Source organism: Poromitra crassiceps (assembly GCF_964638095.1).
Source record: "Poromitra crassiceps genome assembly, chromosome: 11".
Taxonomy (NCBI): Eukaryota; Metazoa; Chordata; class Actinopteri; order Beryciformes; family Melamphaidae; genus Poromitra; species Poromitra crassiceps.
The window spans coordinates 19344960-19363269 of record NC_139643.1 but is presented as its reverse complement, the minus strand read 5'-3'; the positions used below and the strand labels follow the sequence as shown (position 1 = coordinate 19363269).

At 43.9% G+C, this 18310-nt stretch overlaps 1 pseudogene across 1 annotated transcript in view; it reads right to left on the bottom strand.

Moving 5' to 3' along the window:
- The window catches only part of LOC310784875 (visinin pseudogene), a 13235-nt pseudogene extending 8798 nt beyond the window's left edge, over positions 1-4437 (bottom strand). Inside the window, exon 1 of the transcript in view lies at positions 4057-4437. The product of the transcript in view is annotated as a visinin pseudogene (transcript). The remainder of the gene's footprint in view (positions 1-4056) is intronic.
- Positions 4438-18310: the final 13873 nt, after the last annotated feature.

Here is an 18310-nt window from a genome sequence, read left to right as displayed (position 1 = left end):
GAGGAACCCCCTGGGGGAGCACAGGGAGAACATGCAAACTCCACACAGAGAGAAAGGCCCTTACAACGAGATAACCCACCTGGGCAGTAGGCACTGAAGATATGGGGGGGAACACAACCACAGCGCCCACAGTGTCCCAGGCGAGAATCGAACCCAGGACCTTCCAACTGTTAGGCGACAGCGCTTACCACTGCGCCATCGTACCCCCAGATCAGGTTGTCTGGTCATGACAGCCTACAGTAAACTAATACAAATCCAGCTTATTAAATCAGTAGTCTGGAGCTGTACGGGACCTGCATGGGGGCATGACCAAAGCGCAATGGCAGGAACCAGAATCCGGTTACCGGATACATGTGCGCCAGCAAAATCTTCCCTGTAGCTAACGTTAGCTAGCTACAGCCTGATAACACCAGGTGACTAAAAAGTTAAGTATGTAGTACATAAAACAAAACGTTGATGCAATAATATGGCATCGCCGCCACCGTCGCCTTTCGTGGTGACTAGTTATCCTACACAACTCGAATTGGCGTTTCAACGGGGGAACGATACAAATGTGGCACGTATCTGTTTTACATCCCGGTTCTGAAAAATAATAAACAAGTGTCGCACACTCTTGGCTCCATATGCAGAGTCAGGCGCAGACTGCATAATCGGGCACGTCGGGCAAATGCCCGGTGGCCTGGCCTGCAAATTATTATTATTTATTTATTTTTGGTGCCCGCAGTCAGGCCACTCCCTGAACAGCAGGCCAGGCGCCGCCTACTGGTTTACAAGTGGTTTTATTACTTTATTAGTTAGTCTGAAGTAATAATTACACTTCAGGGTTAAAGTGGGTGCATCTCATTGTAAAATTGGACACGGCCCAAATTGGGCTTCAAATGGCCCAAATCTGGCTTCAAACGACCCAAATTGGGCTTCAAACGGCCCAAATTGGGCTTCAAACAGCCCAAATCGGGCTTCAAACGGCCCAAATCGGGCTTCAAACGGCCCACATTTTTCGCCGGCCTGTATCGGCCCGTATCGGCCTGGCCTGCTTGGTATCTAATGCCCGGCCTGAATTATGATCCCAGTCCGCCCCTGTACAGAGTCTTTAATATGAAATGACGTTTCGGCCGTAGCCTTCTTCAGATTTACATCCCGGTTCTGCCGTCTAGGGCGAAAAGAGGAAAGAGGTGTAATTCACAAATGCTGGGTGCCAGGCTCTCTTCTCGGGAAGAGCCTGGTAACACGAGGTTACTGAATCAGAGATTTTCAAAGTGGGAGCCGAGCCTCCCCAGGAGGGGGGCTCCAAACAGTTTCAGGGGAGGCTTAGTGAATGCAAGTGAAAAAATATGACTAGGTTATAATTAGTTATTACATTAGTTATTATTAGGTATCAAAACGAGATCACATAGAATAGCCTAAATGTGTGATTTGGTAGTAGTTCAGAGATACAGTACTTTTTGGGGGATTTTACGGTTTTTCCCACTTTCCCCGTCAGAAACAAATAGGCTACATGCCTTCAGACAGACTATTTGTATTTGGTGTAGTATGATGTATGATGTATGATGTATGATGTATGTCAAACAGCAATATCAGGCTATCTTGGCTCAATTATGGGATCAAATAACATATGATTCCATAGGCATCCAGGAATTGAACGAGGGGGACTCCTTTTTCCAAGGCTGGGGGGAGGCCCACAGTCTCAGACTTTGAAAAGCCCTGGCCTACATGATTGCAAAGAGAGCAGCACATTTGCATAACCTGGTCCTCATATAATCTGCACATTTTTAACCCATCCATAAGCTGATAATGTGTCTATCAACAAAAACAACAGGACGCTGTTATGATGGCCTGGATTAACTGACCAGCTGTTCCTGCCTGCTTTTGTTCTGCCATTATATGACCACTAATATTTTACATTGAAACATGACTATAAATAGACCTATGGGAAAGTGAAGCGTTCAAAGCAGCCAGGAAGTGGGGTTGTTTTTTTGAATACATACAATAACATGCACTGTCTATTATGTTGGACATATGAAACACCACTTGGGCAGTAGATATCTGTTCAGTTTCGTGAGGTTCTACTACTTTGTAATTTTAACTCAAATTATTAACATATGACTGCTTGGAACAATATCAGATTGAAACAACATTTCAGAAAGCAATCAAGTAAACTCAGTTTGAGAAAGTCATGCCCCCCCCCCCCCATGACTTTGTCATGATGGTGATGGTGTTCAGAAATAATTTATTTATCTTCCATACCCCCAAATAAAGGAAAACATGTTAATCTGTTATATAGTTTTATATAAAGTCGGGTTACCGTGATTTATCGTAGCTACATGTAGCTGTTAAATATGTTATGTTATGTTATGTTATGTTGTGTTGTGTTGTGTTGTGTTGTGTTGTGTTGTGTTGTGTTGTGTTGTGTTGTGTTATGTTATTTTATTTTATATAATGAACCATTTCAAAAACAAATATAAGGAACATTTATTTAAAAGGTACAAGTTATGTATATGAAGCGATTAATAGCATGGTATGATTATTTATATTGTATATCTAATATGCACTATTAGTTAATTGTATTGTACATAATATTACTCTGTAAATACGCAAATTGGTATACATATTTATAATGGTATATTATATTTAACATATTAATAATTAATAATTTATACACTAGAACTATAAATTATATTTATTATGCAAGGTATGAATGTATTTGTATATATATATATATATATATATATATATTTGTATATATGTGTGTATGAAAATATATGGTTTATTGAGAATGTAAATAGTATAAAAGTGGAAGTCATTTGATTAAGAATGTGAACTGTGGACTGGGGGTAGTACTAAATAAGTACAGTGTACTTCATCCTACTCCTTTCCGGACCTCGTTGCTGTCACGTATTCTGATTATTATTGTTTATTTTTTATTTTTTTTATTTTTTCTTTTTCTTTTCTTTTCTTTTTCACTTATAAATATATATATTGTGTAACATTGATACTACTTGTGTATATTACTATTTCTTTTTTTTTGAAAGTCCGAAATAAAGCTTTCATTCATTCAATAAAGCTTTCATTCATTCATAATTATATGGGGAGTAAAAATTAGAAACATGCAGCTTAAATCTGTCAAGGAATATCCGTCAATGTATTTTTTAAATAGTCCAATAGCCAATAAAAGGTCATAAACAGGTCCTGTAATCAACATGCAGAGGACACTATTCTTAACCTGTCCTTCTGCCCTTGTTAATACTGGATCTCTTCATAGGTGGTTCCATACTCTAACTCAAATCAAACCTTCCAGTGGTCAGAAGACAGAGGTTTATGTTTTGTCAAACTGCACAGTGGAGATGAAGAAACATGTTCATTCTTTTGTGGCTCTTGTTGACTTTTTAGTGGTCACGACTCCATCATACTACACTTTCCGCAAAACTGTATAATACTGTACTAATAATAACAATAATAATATATTCATATATATCATTTTGGTCTTGTAGTGACACCATATTTTATGTTCCTCATTAGACACTCAGATCGAATCTCCTGTTTTATTATCTTCTCTTAAGTTTCCCATCCCCAGTCCAAAGCTCTCTTCTGCCTTCAATTGTTCATCAGCATCAATTCAAGTCTACTCCAGCAGTAAAAGTGTTTCCACTTTTGCTTTCCGTTGTCTCAGCCCGCCATGAGTCTAAACATGTTTAAGTTCTATGTCCAAATCAAGTGACATCCTGAGCGACACATTGAAAAGTGAAAGATCTTTGCATCTGTTAATCCATCGACACATCTCCTTCCTTCACAATTTGTTGTGTTGCTCTTTCATCCTCTGTCCCTTTGTGTCCATGTCCATCCTTCATCCATTCATCCATCCATCCATCCATCACTTTCACCAACTTTGCCATGATGCCTTCCTCCTCCATACTCCCATCAAAATAATCTAACCCACCCTTCATCCAAGTAAATGTACCAGTTCATCAAGCCATCCCATTCCAACTCAGTTTATCCACCGTTATATTTGTGAGAGAGACCTAACAGCTTTCTTATTTACCACTATACATCATAACTCACCGCGCAGATTTCCTTGACCTCTGACTTGGTGATGTATCCGTTCTTGTCCACGTCGAACAGCGAGAAGGCCGATTCCAGTTTGCTGGTGGTCTTCCCCGTTGACGTCATGTGGAGGGCGATGATGTACTCCTTGAAGTCCAGCGTGCCGTCGTCGTTGGTGTCAAAGGAGCGGAAGACGTGCCGGGCGTACGCTTGGGCGTCGCTGTCTGGGAAGAACTTGCTGTAGATGGACTGGAACTCCTCTTTGCTAATGCGGCCGGTCGGACACTGCCTCTTGAAGTTGTCGTACCAATGGGCGATCTCCGCCTCGGAGAACTTGGTGTTGAGCTTCAGATCCTCCAGGATCTCCTTGGACACGGCGCCGCTCTTGGTGTTACCCATTGTTGGTGCTGTGTCGCTGGTGGTGTTTCAAAGCTATATCGACGTGTGAATCGGTGCTGGCTCACTGTGCTGGCTCACTCCTCTCTTTGTCAAAGTGGTCGACAGAAGACTGGTCCTATATGCTTGGCCTCGGTCCTGGACCGCACCTCAGCCCATGGAGACAAATGCTGTGAAAGAGAGGAGAGAAGCTGCTTGGTAAGCTCAATAAGCCAGTCAACCATCAGTGGTGTGAGGCTGAGGCATCACAGAGAGGGGTCAACACAGGTCAAAGTAAAAATGTGTGTTTGCTGTGCAAAGTGCCATGCTGCAGCCAGGTGGCACTTCTCTGCTGTTTTAAAAGGGTCAGCAGGCCAGCCTGGCAGCAGGCCAGCTTGGCAGCAGGCCAGCTTGGCAGCAGGCCAGCTTGGCAGCAGGCCAGCTCATTGGCACAGAAGAGGGAGGGGGACCTTTTTATGACAGATTAGAGCAGAACTGGTTTGACATTGATGGCGATAGAATTCTAAATGTCAGAAGACCCACAGATATTATTATTACAACAACAACAACAACAACAACAACAACAACAACAACAACAACAACAACAACAACAACAACAACAACAACAACAACAGTCTTGTAACTGGTGTGTGTGTGTGAAGCATATGCCCATGAGACTTGTGTGTGTTGTTTGTCCGTGGCCGTCCTCAGAATCACAATCAGCTTTATTGGCCAAGTATACGACAAGGATTCTTGGACAACTGCAGCAGAGGACAACATGTCTTGACTCCTTGCTGAAGTGTAGCAGAGCTTTGAATGTGTATATTGGCTATTATGTAAATACAAAGGACATATTTAGATTTTTGTGAACCTGTCAACTTGAACTGCATTTAAGCACAAACTTGCTTGTTTTGTTGTAAAAAGTAAAGAAATCTAAGTAATAAAAAATGTCATGATCTACAGTAGGCTATGTATCTGTTTCTCTTGGGGGTGTGTGTAAAAACAACTTAGAGTAAAGGAAGTGTGTTTTTGTGGTTAGAGTGAGCCCGTCTCAGCTCTGCATGAGGTGACCTAGTTTAGTGCCGTACGATAAGGGCAGGCTGTTTCATTGACAGCCTGTCAGGGGGACACCCATGCTCTATATATAAATATACTGTTGAATTGGTGTTTGTTTGCTTGTGACATTTTATTCATTGGAGTCTGTCTCACTACAGTGGTTCAGTTGGTGCTAATTAACACTTGGCAATTTCTCATTCAGGTGTGTGAAACAAGGTGGAGGAGTCCACCCTCAGGTAGAGAGGGGTAGTGGAACATGCCAAGTGTGGTTTGAGTAGAATCAAATGTATAAATCTATTTTGAGTGTCAGAAAGTTGATCGGGACATTGCAATATATTTGATTGGTCATCCAGTTATTCAGTGATATTAATGTAACATTATTGTATTGAATGTAATCCTTGATCTGTTAGTTCTTTAATAGAGAGGCAAAGTGACGCCTACTTCCTGCTTCAGCACTGTACCAGATATTTTTATCCGCCTTTTTTTCCCCCATAGACATTTCGTAAAATGCTTTTAAAATAGTTGTACTTCGTTGAACCAAACGGTTCAGCTAACGCTATAATCGGGAGAGACCATAGAACATTTCACTCGGACCAAAACCTAAAGAAAAATATTTTCTTTAAACCCACATTTTTTTTACGTTTTGGTGCCAGTGAAATGTTATGTGATCTCTCCTGTTTCTAAATATATCTGTACCGTTTGGTTTGAACCAGTACAACTATTTTTATAAGCATTTGACCAAATGTGTATGGGAAAATAAATGGCGGATGAAAATCTCTGGTACAGTGCTGAAGCAGGAAGTAGGCGGTCACTTTGCCTCTCTATTAACACTGACAATTGCTTGTCGGTCCTGTGTTAATCCTGTACCTGGCCCCGTATACAATTTGCTGTTAGGAGAATTTCTCACTTGAACTGAGTCAATGGGTCCCTAGACATGAAAAATCACAGAGGTGCTTGGACTGCTGCAAGGCCGTGTGCAAAGCCCCCATGTGACCTCAAGTGTTGCCTGTACAAGCTCCTCCCCCTCATCGCAGCCACACGGTTGATCTGAACTGGTGATACTGAGTGAGCATGTTGTGCGTGCGTGCGTGCGTGTGTGCGTGTGCGTGTGTGTGTGTGTGTGTGTGTGTGTGTGTGTGTGTGTATGTGTGGTGGGGAAGGGGGGTCACACTTGTCTTGTAACCGGTGTGTTTGTGAAGCCTGGGACTTGTGTGTGTGTGTGACTTGTGTGTGTGTGTGACTTGTGTGTGTACTTGGCCAGCTTAATTGGCCAAGTAGGACAAGGATTCTTGGACAACTGCAGCAGAGGACAACATGTCTTGACCTCTTGCTGAAGTGTACCAGAGCTTTGAATGTGTATATAGGCTATTATGTAAATACAAAGGCCATATTTAGATTTTTGTGAACCTGTCAACTTGAACTGCATTTAAGCACAAACGTGCTTGTTTTGTTGTAATAACAAGTAATAAAATAAATCTAAGTAATAAAAAATGTCATGATCTATGTATCTGTTTCTCTTGGGTGTGTGTCTAAAAACAACTTAGAGTAAAGGAAGTGTGTTTTTGTGGTTAGAGTGAGCCCATCTCAGCTCTGCATGAGGTGACCTAGTTTAGTGCCATACGATAAGGGCAGGCTGTTTCATTGACAGCCTCTGAGTGTGATTAAAATCATCACATGGTGTCTGTGTGTCAAACCTCCACAACAAATTCACCTGGAGTCAAACTATCTCCAGGGTTGAAGGGGGCTTGGGGAAGAGTGTAGTAGTGTGGGCTATGTCTCCAGGGTTGAAGGGCTTGGGGAAGAGTGTAGTAGTGTGGCCTATGTCTCCAGGGTTGAAGGGGGCTTGGGGAAGAGTGTAGCAGTGTGGGCTATGTCTCCAGGGTTGAAGGGGGCTTGGGGAAGAGTGTAGTAGTGTGGGCTATGTCTCCAGGGTTGAAGGGGGCTTGGGGAAGAGTGTAGTAGTGTGGGCTATGTCTCCAGGGTTGAAGGGGGCTTGGGGAAGAGTGTAGTAGTGTGGGCTATGTCTCCAGGGTTGAAGGGGGCTTGGGGAAGAGTGTAGTAGTGTGGGCTATGTCTCCAGGGTTGAAGGGGGCTTGGGGAAGAGTGTAGTAGTGTGGGCTATGTCTCCAGGGTTGAAGGGGGTTTGGGGAAGAGTGTAGCAGTGTGGGCTATGTCTCCAGGGTTGAAGGGGGCTTGGGGAAGAGTGTAGTAGTGTGGGCTATGTCTCCAGGGTTGAAGGGGGCTTGGGGAAGAGTGTAGTAGTGTGGGCTATGGCACAATGACTTGCTAGAGCAGTGCTTCCCAAAGTGGGGTCGCCTGGAATTCAAATGGGTTCGCCTGAAATTATTATTATTATTTTACTTTTTACACCACACACAATTTAAACCTCCTGAAGAGTATTTGGTTGAAAGATTGACAGGTATTTAAGTTCTGAGTTCAAGTCAGGAGTTTAATGTCAGATGTATTTATTTATTTATTTATTTATTTATTTATTTATTTATTTATTTATTTATTTCATCATCAGGTCGAGTGGGTTCCTCGGGCAATGATGGATCTCCATTCCTCCCTCGCCTGCATACACGTTCCAATTTCTCCTGCAGTCAGCCCGGTGTCTCGCCTTAAAGTGTCCACTTGGTTGCTGTCTTCCCCTTCTTTTAGTTCCGTGTGTCGGCTCCCACAGTACCAGCTTCTGTGCTGCTAGCTCCGGATGTCTATAACAGTGTCCAGCAAGCCTCAGCCGCCTGAGTCGTATCTTCTCACTTAGCTTAGGCAGCTCTTGGTAAAGAACGTTTGTGATATGGGTGCCAGGGTGGATGTTGAGGCCATGCTTAAGCATCCGTGTGTAGCATCCGTTTAGTCTGTGCTTCCACTGTTGACTCAAGGTCCATGTTTCAGAGCCGTAGATCAAAACTGACTCCACGGATGCAATGAACAGGGCAAGTTTGATTTTTCTAGAAAGGCCTGTCCTCCATATGTTTATTGATTGATTGATTGATTGATTGATTGATTGATTGATTGATTCATTGAGTGATTGATTGATTCATTGATTGATTGATTGATTGATTGATTGATTGATTGATTGATTCATTGATTGATTGATTGATTGATTCATTGATTGATTGATTGATTGATTGATTTTATTTTTGGGGGCGGGGAGATCAGAATCCTGAGAAAAATGTCAGAAGACTTCTGAGATTCTGAGAGTCAGAATTCTCAGATTAATGTCAGAATTCTGAGATTAAAGTCAGAATTCTCAGTTTAAAATTAGAATTCTGAGATTAATGTCAAAATTCTGAGATTAAAGTCAGGATTCTGAGGGGAAAAGTCAGCATTCTGATTTTAAAATCGAGCTGAAATGGCATCTCCAGGTGATTGCATATCGTGACATATTCCCAGTGAAACAGGGTAGAGAGGCGGGACATTGCGCGTGGAGGAGTTTGATTTGACTGTTGGAAAGTGGGTGTGTCTGGGAGAGGGACTGGTGTCAGGCGTTGACTAGTCTCAACCAGGGTGGGACTTTAGTCATTTTAGGGGCGTGGCCATCTGGCCTTCAGCATCACATATTTTTTAGGGCACAAGGTCACATGCCAGGGCACAAAGGCCATTGCTCTGTTGACATCATGAAGAACGATTTTTCTGAAATGTGTTAAAATGAGTCAATGACACATCCTTTGCATAGAGCAGCTACATTAAACTGAGACCACTGATGCTTTTAAAGCAGCTGACAGTAGCAGGCTGGTAGCAGGGCACTGCCAAGGTGACCTTAAGGCATCACGGCCAGAGGGAGGGGCAACACAGGCCATGGCCTGATGGCCTCCGTGTAATTCCCACCCTGGTCTCAACACCAGACCCATGAGAGTTCTTACGCTGACACTACGTTACTGCATGCTGCGACTCTCTCTGGGTCTGGGACACTCCTCTCACCAAACTGGTGACAGAATCTTGGCCAGTGATTCGCGAGCGGTGGATTCACCATTCACCAATCAGTAACAAGTTTGCGTTCAGGGAGGCCCACCCACGCTGAGACCGCCCATCTAACTGGCTCCAGCAACATCGAGCATTTCGAACCACTCTCTCATCGGTGCTACGACCTGTCACTCATTCAATTTCCAACCCCTAGACCCGCCCTCAAATCCCAGCTGTGTCTGTGAAGTGGCACAGACTCATGTATGTAGTATGCAGAGTCTGGGGAGAGACTAGGCGTTGACTGATTGAATGTGAGGGGGGGAGACGGGGCGATGTGAGGCGAGTGATCTGTGCCTCGGAGCAGCGCGAGACATCAGTTCAAAATAGCCTAATGTATTTTACAGGACAAATCTGAAACCTAACGGTCACGTTTCAATAACAAACACAATATAATGTGAATACAGCCTATGTGCACTGCGTGCTCACTGGCTGGCTCACTGCACCCAGGCAGCCCCAGAGCAGAGGCCTGGGCGGCTGGCCCCCTCTGTCACACAGCCTCCTTCTGCCTGGAGCAGAGTGCTGGCTGCCTGCCTTGAAGCTGTGATGAGCCACGCTAAATAACGATATTCCTGGAATGCGAGTTAACGAGCCAGTTACATGTCCTTTGCATTCAACATTAAATGAAGACATTATAGTTCATGTTATGTTGTATGTTACATACTTATTGGCCCAGTATATTCAGATTTATGGGCTGAAAGGTCTGCCCATAGGCAGCCATGTTGTCAGTTTTTCTCCTAACCATGAAGATTGATTGACAGCTGTCATGTTATGATATTGGTTGAGATTGGGTTGAAATGTGATAGTACTACGTGACATCAGCATACTGTAGATATTACAGCATCATTATGAATGAAGACATGCTGGGTCACTTTTGATGTGAAAAACCAAGAAAGAAGAATCAAGAAATTGATTGGTTTTTTTTTGTTAAAAAAGCTGCACTGTATGACCCTATGACCAGGGATGTGATCTAAAGTTAAACAGACATTTTTCATTTCAGCTCAACTTCAATGTCAGCATTCTCAGATTGAAGTGATTAAAGTTTGAATGTCTGGGGTCCCTTTGAATGTCAAAGTGGGGTCACAAGCCCAAAACGTTTGGGAACCCCTGTTCTAGACGTCCTTAAGGGTCTAACCTAACTAGGGGACAAGAACCAAGGTGGAATCAGGCTGATTCACTGCCAGGCATTGGGTGAATCAGATAAGAGCGGGTATTTTTTATCTGGGTCATCTAAAGCATAACCCATGACGTCACTGTCTTTTCTGAATTCCTATTGGCTAGGACTGAGCTCTTGACTGTGAGGCTGACTGCTGAAGGGATCCGTCGGCCGACACTTTGTCATTCTTTTCAAGTCTGCTTCTAAGATGAAGGTGTTCATTTTGTTGTTGCTCCTTTTGTGTCATGATGCATCTCCAGGTAAGATCACATCTAAAATCTTTCCTAAAACATGTCGTTGTTATCACTGCAGTTTGATTAGTAGGCTGATGTCACGTTAAGCTGAATTATATTCACATCTCTACATTAATACATTTTAGTCTTCCTTAAGTTAAATTGATTATGGATGTCTAGGTATTCAAGTTCAAGTAAACGTTATTGTCCCCCGAGGGGAAATTTGTCGTGCAGCCAGGTAAAAACTTTTTCTGCCTGTTGATTTTTTGAGAGATGATCACACTCTTGACTCACATCACTCATATATTACTGTATTTCATATGACAATGTGTGTCCTCTTGGCTCTTACCACCATTTTAGACCTTTTCTTTTCTTTTTTGAATCATCAAAATAAACAAAATGTTAGGACACAGAGACACAGACTGAGACAGCAGGACAGTTTGAAACTTAATTTATTGGAAGAGGCAAAAGGAAGACTTTAGGCCAGGCTGGACAGACTGAGGCAGAGGGCAGAGAGGGAGCTGGCTTGGCAGACAGGCTGATGAGCTGGTCCAGGGCAGGAGGCAGGCAGGCGAGTGCTGGAGGCAGGACTCAAGCAGGAGTCGGGCTGAGGTTCTGCACAGAGTGACAGGTATCAATAATGTGGTCAAATACAGGACAGAGTCAGATATACTGAAAATGGAGTGTGATATGAGCTGAGTCTTTCAGACGGAGCCGGGTATAGTCGGTTTCAACTCAACAACAGCTGACTTCCTGTTGCAGTGTTTGCTAATAAAATAAGTGACAGGACATAAGAAAGGTTCGAAACTGTTCCCAGCAACAGGATTCTGTGAAAACCGTCTGTATGAAGGGAGCAGATGATTAGATGATAGATGGCAGCTGATGCCTGACTCCCACACACCTGACTCCAACCGTGCAATTAAAGACACACGCGCACACACACACACACACACACACACACACACACACACACACACGCACATGCACACGCAAACGCACACGCAGACACACACGCACGCACACACACACACACACACACACACACACACACACAGTGTGGCAGAGCGGCTCAGTGGTTAGCACTGTCGCCTCGCAGAAAGGTTGTGGGTTCGAATCCACCCAGGTCCTCTCTGTGGAGTTAACGTGTTCTCCTTGTGTTTGGGTGGGTTTCCTCCGGGTGCTCAACCTTTCATCTAATGATTCAAGTTGGTAGTAAAACTTTCTGATAATAGTCAAGTCAAGTCAAGTCAAGTTTATTTGTATAGCAAATATATATATAGCAATATTTCATACACAGAGGCAATTCAAAGTGCTTCACATAAAACGGTTGACAGGAAAAGAAAAGAAAAGAAGAGAATAAAATGGACATTTAAAAGCATCACAACAAAACTTTAAAAAAGAGTATAAAAAGTGCATTAAGCAACAGGCGCAGCAGTTGCAAAAAGAGCTAAAAACTTATAGAGTACTCATTGGGTTTGCATAGTAGCTGTCAGCAGTTAAAAGCGACGGTAAACATAAAAGTCTTTAGTCTATTTTTAAAAGTAAGTAAGGTTGGGGTAGATCTGAGGTCTTCAGGCAATTTGTTCCAGCTAGCAGAAGCATAGTGGGTAAATGCAGCCTTCCCATGATTTGATTTGATCCTAGGGACAGTTAATAAGCTGGACCCTGTTGACCTAAGAGTTCTAGACGGTTCGTAGCGTGGGAGCAATTCAGCTATGTATTTTGGGCCTAGGCCATTAAGTGATTTATAGACTAATAACAGTATTTTAAAATCTATTCTATGACACACTGGCAACCAGTGTAAGGACTTAAGAACTGGAGTGATATGATCAGCTTTCTTAATCTTCGTTAGAACTCTAGCAGCAGCATTCTGAATGAGTTGAAGTTGCCTAAGTTCTTTTTTGGAGAGACCAGAAAAAAGGCTATTGCAGTAGTCTAACCCAGAGGTTCTCAAATGTTTTTCAGCCAAGGACCCCTTACAAGATAGAAAATATACCGGGGACCCCCTCATTCTGATTTGTGATTTTGGGCTAAGCTTAAAGTCCCTGGAAACCAGAAATATTTTTTAATTATTTAGCAGTTTGAGTTCATCACATCACAGGAACCTATGTTAATAAGCCACCAGCCAAATTTGAACGATGATGAACGTCGCAAAGTATATAAATTTAGGTTTGACAGTCATGGCAAAAGTCATGAGAATCAATTCGTTTTTAGAGTGTATTTTCTCCCGCGGACTGTGTGGGCGTGTCCTGTCTGCAGCAGGGACATTTCTCTCTCTCTCTCTCTCTCGGAGGAGGAGACTGCTCGGAGGAGACCGTTAACGGAGAGAGAGGGAGAGAAGGAGAGAGAGAGAAGGAAAGAGAGATGGGGTGTGTGTGTGTGTGTGTGTGTGTGTGTTTGCGCGTTGCTCCGCGCATAGCGTACTGACAGAGAGGAAGAGATCTCTGCTCTGCCGCTGCGAGTGCACAGCGCTACTGTGTGTGTGTCTGTGTGTGTGCGCGCGTGTGTGCATGCGTGTGTGTGATTCGATTAAATCTTATGACGTGATAAGATCATGCATTTTAGCACCGCGCGCACCGCTCTCTTCAATGAGGAAATGGAAATCCAGACCTTGTAGAAAAGTGTCGATTTTTGGGGTTAGGGTTGAAAGTAATGTAAACCACTTTCTGAGACACACAATTACTCACATAAGACCCTAAATTTAATAGTTAGAAGGTTTTTGTGGATTTTGGTTTCCAGGGACTTTAATTGTTTCCACGGTAACGTGCTTGACTTTTAATTTGATAGGTTTGTTATTAGAATGTAATCCATGAACCATTTTAGATTTAAAGCATAAATTATTTTCGTTGAACTATGAAGATTTTGCAAAAAAATATATATGTATTTTTTTTTATTATATTACATTTACATTACGTCATTTAGCAGACGCTTTTGTTTTGTCCAAAGCGACTTACAATATCACAATTTGTCAACAGTACAGAAAACCACTATGCAACACAATCAATGACAGCCAAGATATTTTGATAGACTAGCACCATGTAGGAAGTAGTTTGAGAAGGAATAAGTAACATGTAGCATTTTATTTTTTAATAAAAATAAAAATTAAAAATAAATTACCTGAAAACTTTGCGCAGACCCCTGGGGGTCCGTGGACCCCCATTTGAGAGCCACTGGTCTAACCTACTATAAATGAAGGCGTGAATTAGTTTTTCTAGATCCTGTCTGGACATGTATCCCCTAATTCTTGCTATATTTTTAAGATGATATAAAGCTGATTTTCTGATTGACTTAATGTGGGAGTTAAAGTTGAGATCGGAATCAATAATAACGCCAAGATTTTTGACTTGATCCTTAGGCTCCAGGGATCGAGACTCAAGGCGTGCAGTGATTTTAAGCCTTTGTTCTTTGGGGCCAAAGACGATCACCTCTGTTTTGTCTTTGTTTAGCTGTAGGAAATTCTGGCACATCCAGTTATTTATTTGATCAATGCACTGGCACAATGATTCTATGGGGGCATAGTCAGCTGAGGATATACAGTTATATACAACTGAGTGTCGTCTGCGTAGTTATAATAGGCTACTTTGTTTTTTTGCATAATTAGGCCTAGAGGGAGCATATGAAGGTTGAAGAGAACGGGCCCCATAATGGATCCTTGAGGCACCCCACAAGTCATCCTAGTTAGGTCAGATGTGTAATTGCCAATGGAGACGAAGTACTTCCTGTCTTGAAGATAGGACTTGAACCACTGGAGGACCGTACCCGATAGCCCAACCCAGTTTTCCAGTCTGTCCAATAAAATTGAGTGGTCAACAGTGTCAAATGCAGCGCTAAGATCCAGTAGCACTACAATCAAATTTTTGCCTGAGTCTGTATTCATTCTGATGTCATTTATGACTTTAGTAAGCGCGGTTTCTGTGCTGTGATTGGGGCGAAAGCCTGATTGGAGTTTATCTAGGAGATCATTTGAGGTTAGGAATCTATTGAGTTGTAGGTAAACAACCTTTTCAATTATTTTGGCTATAAAGGGGAGATTAGATATTGGTCTGTAGTTACTGATTACCGATGCATCAAGGCTACGCTTTTTTAGTAGGGGTTTAATAACTGCAGTTTTCAGGGACTCAGGAAAAGTGCCGGTCAAAAGGGAGCTATTAACTATTTGCAATAGGTCCTTTACTTTACTTTACTTTACTTTATTGGTATTTAGCAGACGCCTTTATCCAAAGCGACTTACATCATGATCATATACAGCACACAATAACATGAATAGATAAAATAGAAAGACAGTAGTAAAAATATGAGAAGCCAATATAAAAGGGGAGATTAAAGGTGAGAACAGTTAAAGGAGCAATCATATAAGAAACAGAAAATTCAATTAAAAACACATGGAAAGCAGGCAGAGGGAAGGGAGGGAATTCAGGAAGAGTCAATATAAAGTCTGAAGAGATGAGTTTTAAGTTTTCTGCGGAAAATGGGGAGTGATGCAGCAGTCCTGATGTCCGGGGGAAGTTCATTCCACCATTTTGGGGCCAGGTAGGAGAAAAGTCTCGACCGAGAGCGGCTTCTGAGCCCACGTAGCAGGGGAGGGGCGAGACGTCCTGCACTAGTGGAGGGGCGGAGTGGGCGGTGAGAGGTTTGAAAAGTGACCATAGACTGTAAGTACGAGGGGGCTGTTTGGTGAACGGCCTTGAAAGCTAGTGCCAGAGTTTTGAATTTGATGCGTGCTAGGATGGGAAGCCAGTGAAGCTCTCGGAAAAGGGGGGTGACATGGGAAAATCTAGGTAAATTGTAGACCAGACGGGCTGCTGTGTTCTGAATGAGCTGAAGAGGAAGTATTTCAGAGGCAGGCAGGCCTGCCAAAAGGACGACAGACAGTTATAAACGTTTTTAAAAAAGCTTGTTGGAAGGGTATCGAGACAGCATGAAGATGATTTAAGGCCCTGCACAGTTTCCTCTAAGATGTCGTGGTCGATAATGCTGAACTGGGACAAATTTATCGAACTAGGGATCTGCGGGTAGGATGATGTCACAGCATTTCTTGGTGTGGAGCCACTAATAGCCTGCCTGATATTAATAATTTTATTCGTAAAAAAGGCAGCAAACTCATTACATTTAACAGTAGAGAGGAACTCAGGTGCTACACAGAGAGGCGGGTTAGTCAGTCTATCAACTGTGGCAAATAGAGTGCGTGCATTGTTCACATTTTTGTTAATTATATCGGAAAAGAATGATTGTCTCGACCTTTTCAGTTCGAGGTTGTAGGAGTGAAGGCTTTCTTTGTAAATATCATAGTGAATGTGAAGATTGGTTTTCCGCCATTTACGCTCAGCTTTCCTGCTATCTTTCTTTTTGCATCTAACGGATGCAGAATTTCGCCAGGGTGCTTTAATCTTGCCAGACAGCATTTTTAACCTAACAGGTGCCACACTATCAATAGCATTCAGAATTGTTGAATTGAAGTTATCGAGAATGTCATTGACAGAAGCTGATGTGGGAGGAGATAAAGAAAATGACTCCATAAACAGAGCGCTGGTGCCTGCATTAATGTCTCGTCTTTTAACGGTTTGTGACCTATTAATGATCTCAGGGGAGATTTCCATTTCAAAAAAGATGCAAAGATGGTCAGACAACGCAACATCAATAGTCAACACAGAAGAGGACTTAAAGCCCCTAGTTATAACTAAATCCAGGGTATGGCCTCGGTTGTGAGTAGGCCCTGAAACATGTTGAGACAGATCAAAAGTATCAAGTAAGATATTCAGTTCTTTGGCAAAATTAGCATTCGGGTTATCAATATGAATATTGAAATCCCCAGCAATAGATATACAGTCATGTTCCATGAAAATTAAGGAGAGTAGATCAGCAAATTCAACGAGAAAGCTGCCTGAGTATTTTGGTGGTCTATAGATATTCAGCAGTAGCACAGTAGTTGAGCATTTCAGAATAGCAGCAAGGTATTCGAACGATGAGAAGTCTCCAAATGTTACCTGCTTACATTGAAACATATCAGAAAAGACAATCGCTACTCCCCCCCCTCTTATCAGCTCTGGGAGTGTCAATGAAGCTATAATTAGGCGGTGCTGATTCGGACAGAACAGCCACTCTGTTATTCATATCGAGCCAGGTTTCGGTGAGGAACATTAAATCCAGATTATAACTGGTAATCAGATCACTGATGAGGAGAGATTTATTTGACAGCGACCTAACATTAAGGAGTGCGGCTTTAATATTTTTAGAGCTTGGAATTTGTATCGTTTGCTTTGCAAGGGGAATGGAGATTAAGTCTGATTTAGAGACAGATCATGTTGGGGGAAAGTATTATGTCTGTATGAAATCAAGACTGGAATCGAATGGAAGTCCAATGGAGGTCCACCGTAGCCAGTTCCATTGCTAGACTGTGCTGGGCCAGTTCCTTTGCAAGACTGCTGTGGGACCTTGTTTCTCGGAACAGGCCGGGATGGTGGGGGCTGGCGTCGGGCTGGTCGATGCTTGAGGACTTGGACCACGGAGGGGGGGGGGCAGATTGGGGGGGTCTCGGACAGGCGGGGTGGGGGGTGTCGATGCTTGGGGGACTGCCTTTGGGGGAGGGGCAGAGAGCGTAGTGGAGCCAGGCTCGGGGTCGGCAGTGGTGGGTCGGGGGTGGGTCGGGGGGGGCGCGGGGGATGGCAGAGAGAGGGTGGGTGGGGGGGGCGGGGAGCAGGTAGGTTGAGGGGGATGTAAGGGAGGGGACTGTGGGGGGGCCAGGTTCGGGGTCGGTAGTGGTGGGTCGGGGGTGCGTGGGGCATGGCAGTATGGGAGAGGGCTGGAGGACATGTGAGGGAGGGGACGGTCGAGGGGGCAGGTTTGGGGGTGGGGGGGTAGAACGAGGGGGCTTAGATGGACAGGGGGACCATAGACAGTCCAACGCTTATCAGTTCGTTCAACCTGCTGGAGAATGGAATGGGGGAGGGGGGTGTGGAGAGGTGGAGGAGCAAAGAGGTGGAGCAAGGGGCATTTTCATCCATCGTTTCATCCTGGGAGGGAGTCGTCTCCGATGGCTGTTGAAGGTTGTGGGGGATGGGTGTAGAGGCCCCGAGGACAGGAGGGGAATCAGTTGAGGAGGCTAGTCGGTTGGCCTCGGAGGGCAGAGAGGAGGAGGAGGGGGCAGCATCCTCCACTTCACGCTAAGAGCAGAGAGGAGGAGAGGGGGAGGGGGGGGTAGCGTCCTCTCCATCCTGGAAGCAGAGAGGAGGAGAGGGGGAGGGGGGGGGGGCAGCATCCTCCACTACATCCTGGAAGCTGAGAGGAGGAGAGGAGGGGGAGGGGGCAGCGTCCTCCGCTTCATCCTGGAAGGAAGACGTCATGGTTGGTTGTTGATGAACTGGGGGTTGGCGGAGGGGTGTAGAGGCCCTGAAGGGGGGGGGGGGGATGGGCTGAGATAGCCTGGAAGCAGAGAGCAGGAGAGGAGGAGGGGGGGGCAGCGTCCTCCACTTCATCCTGGAAGGAAGACGTC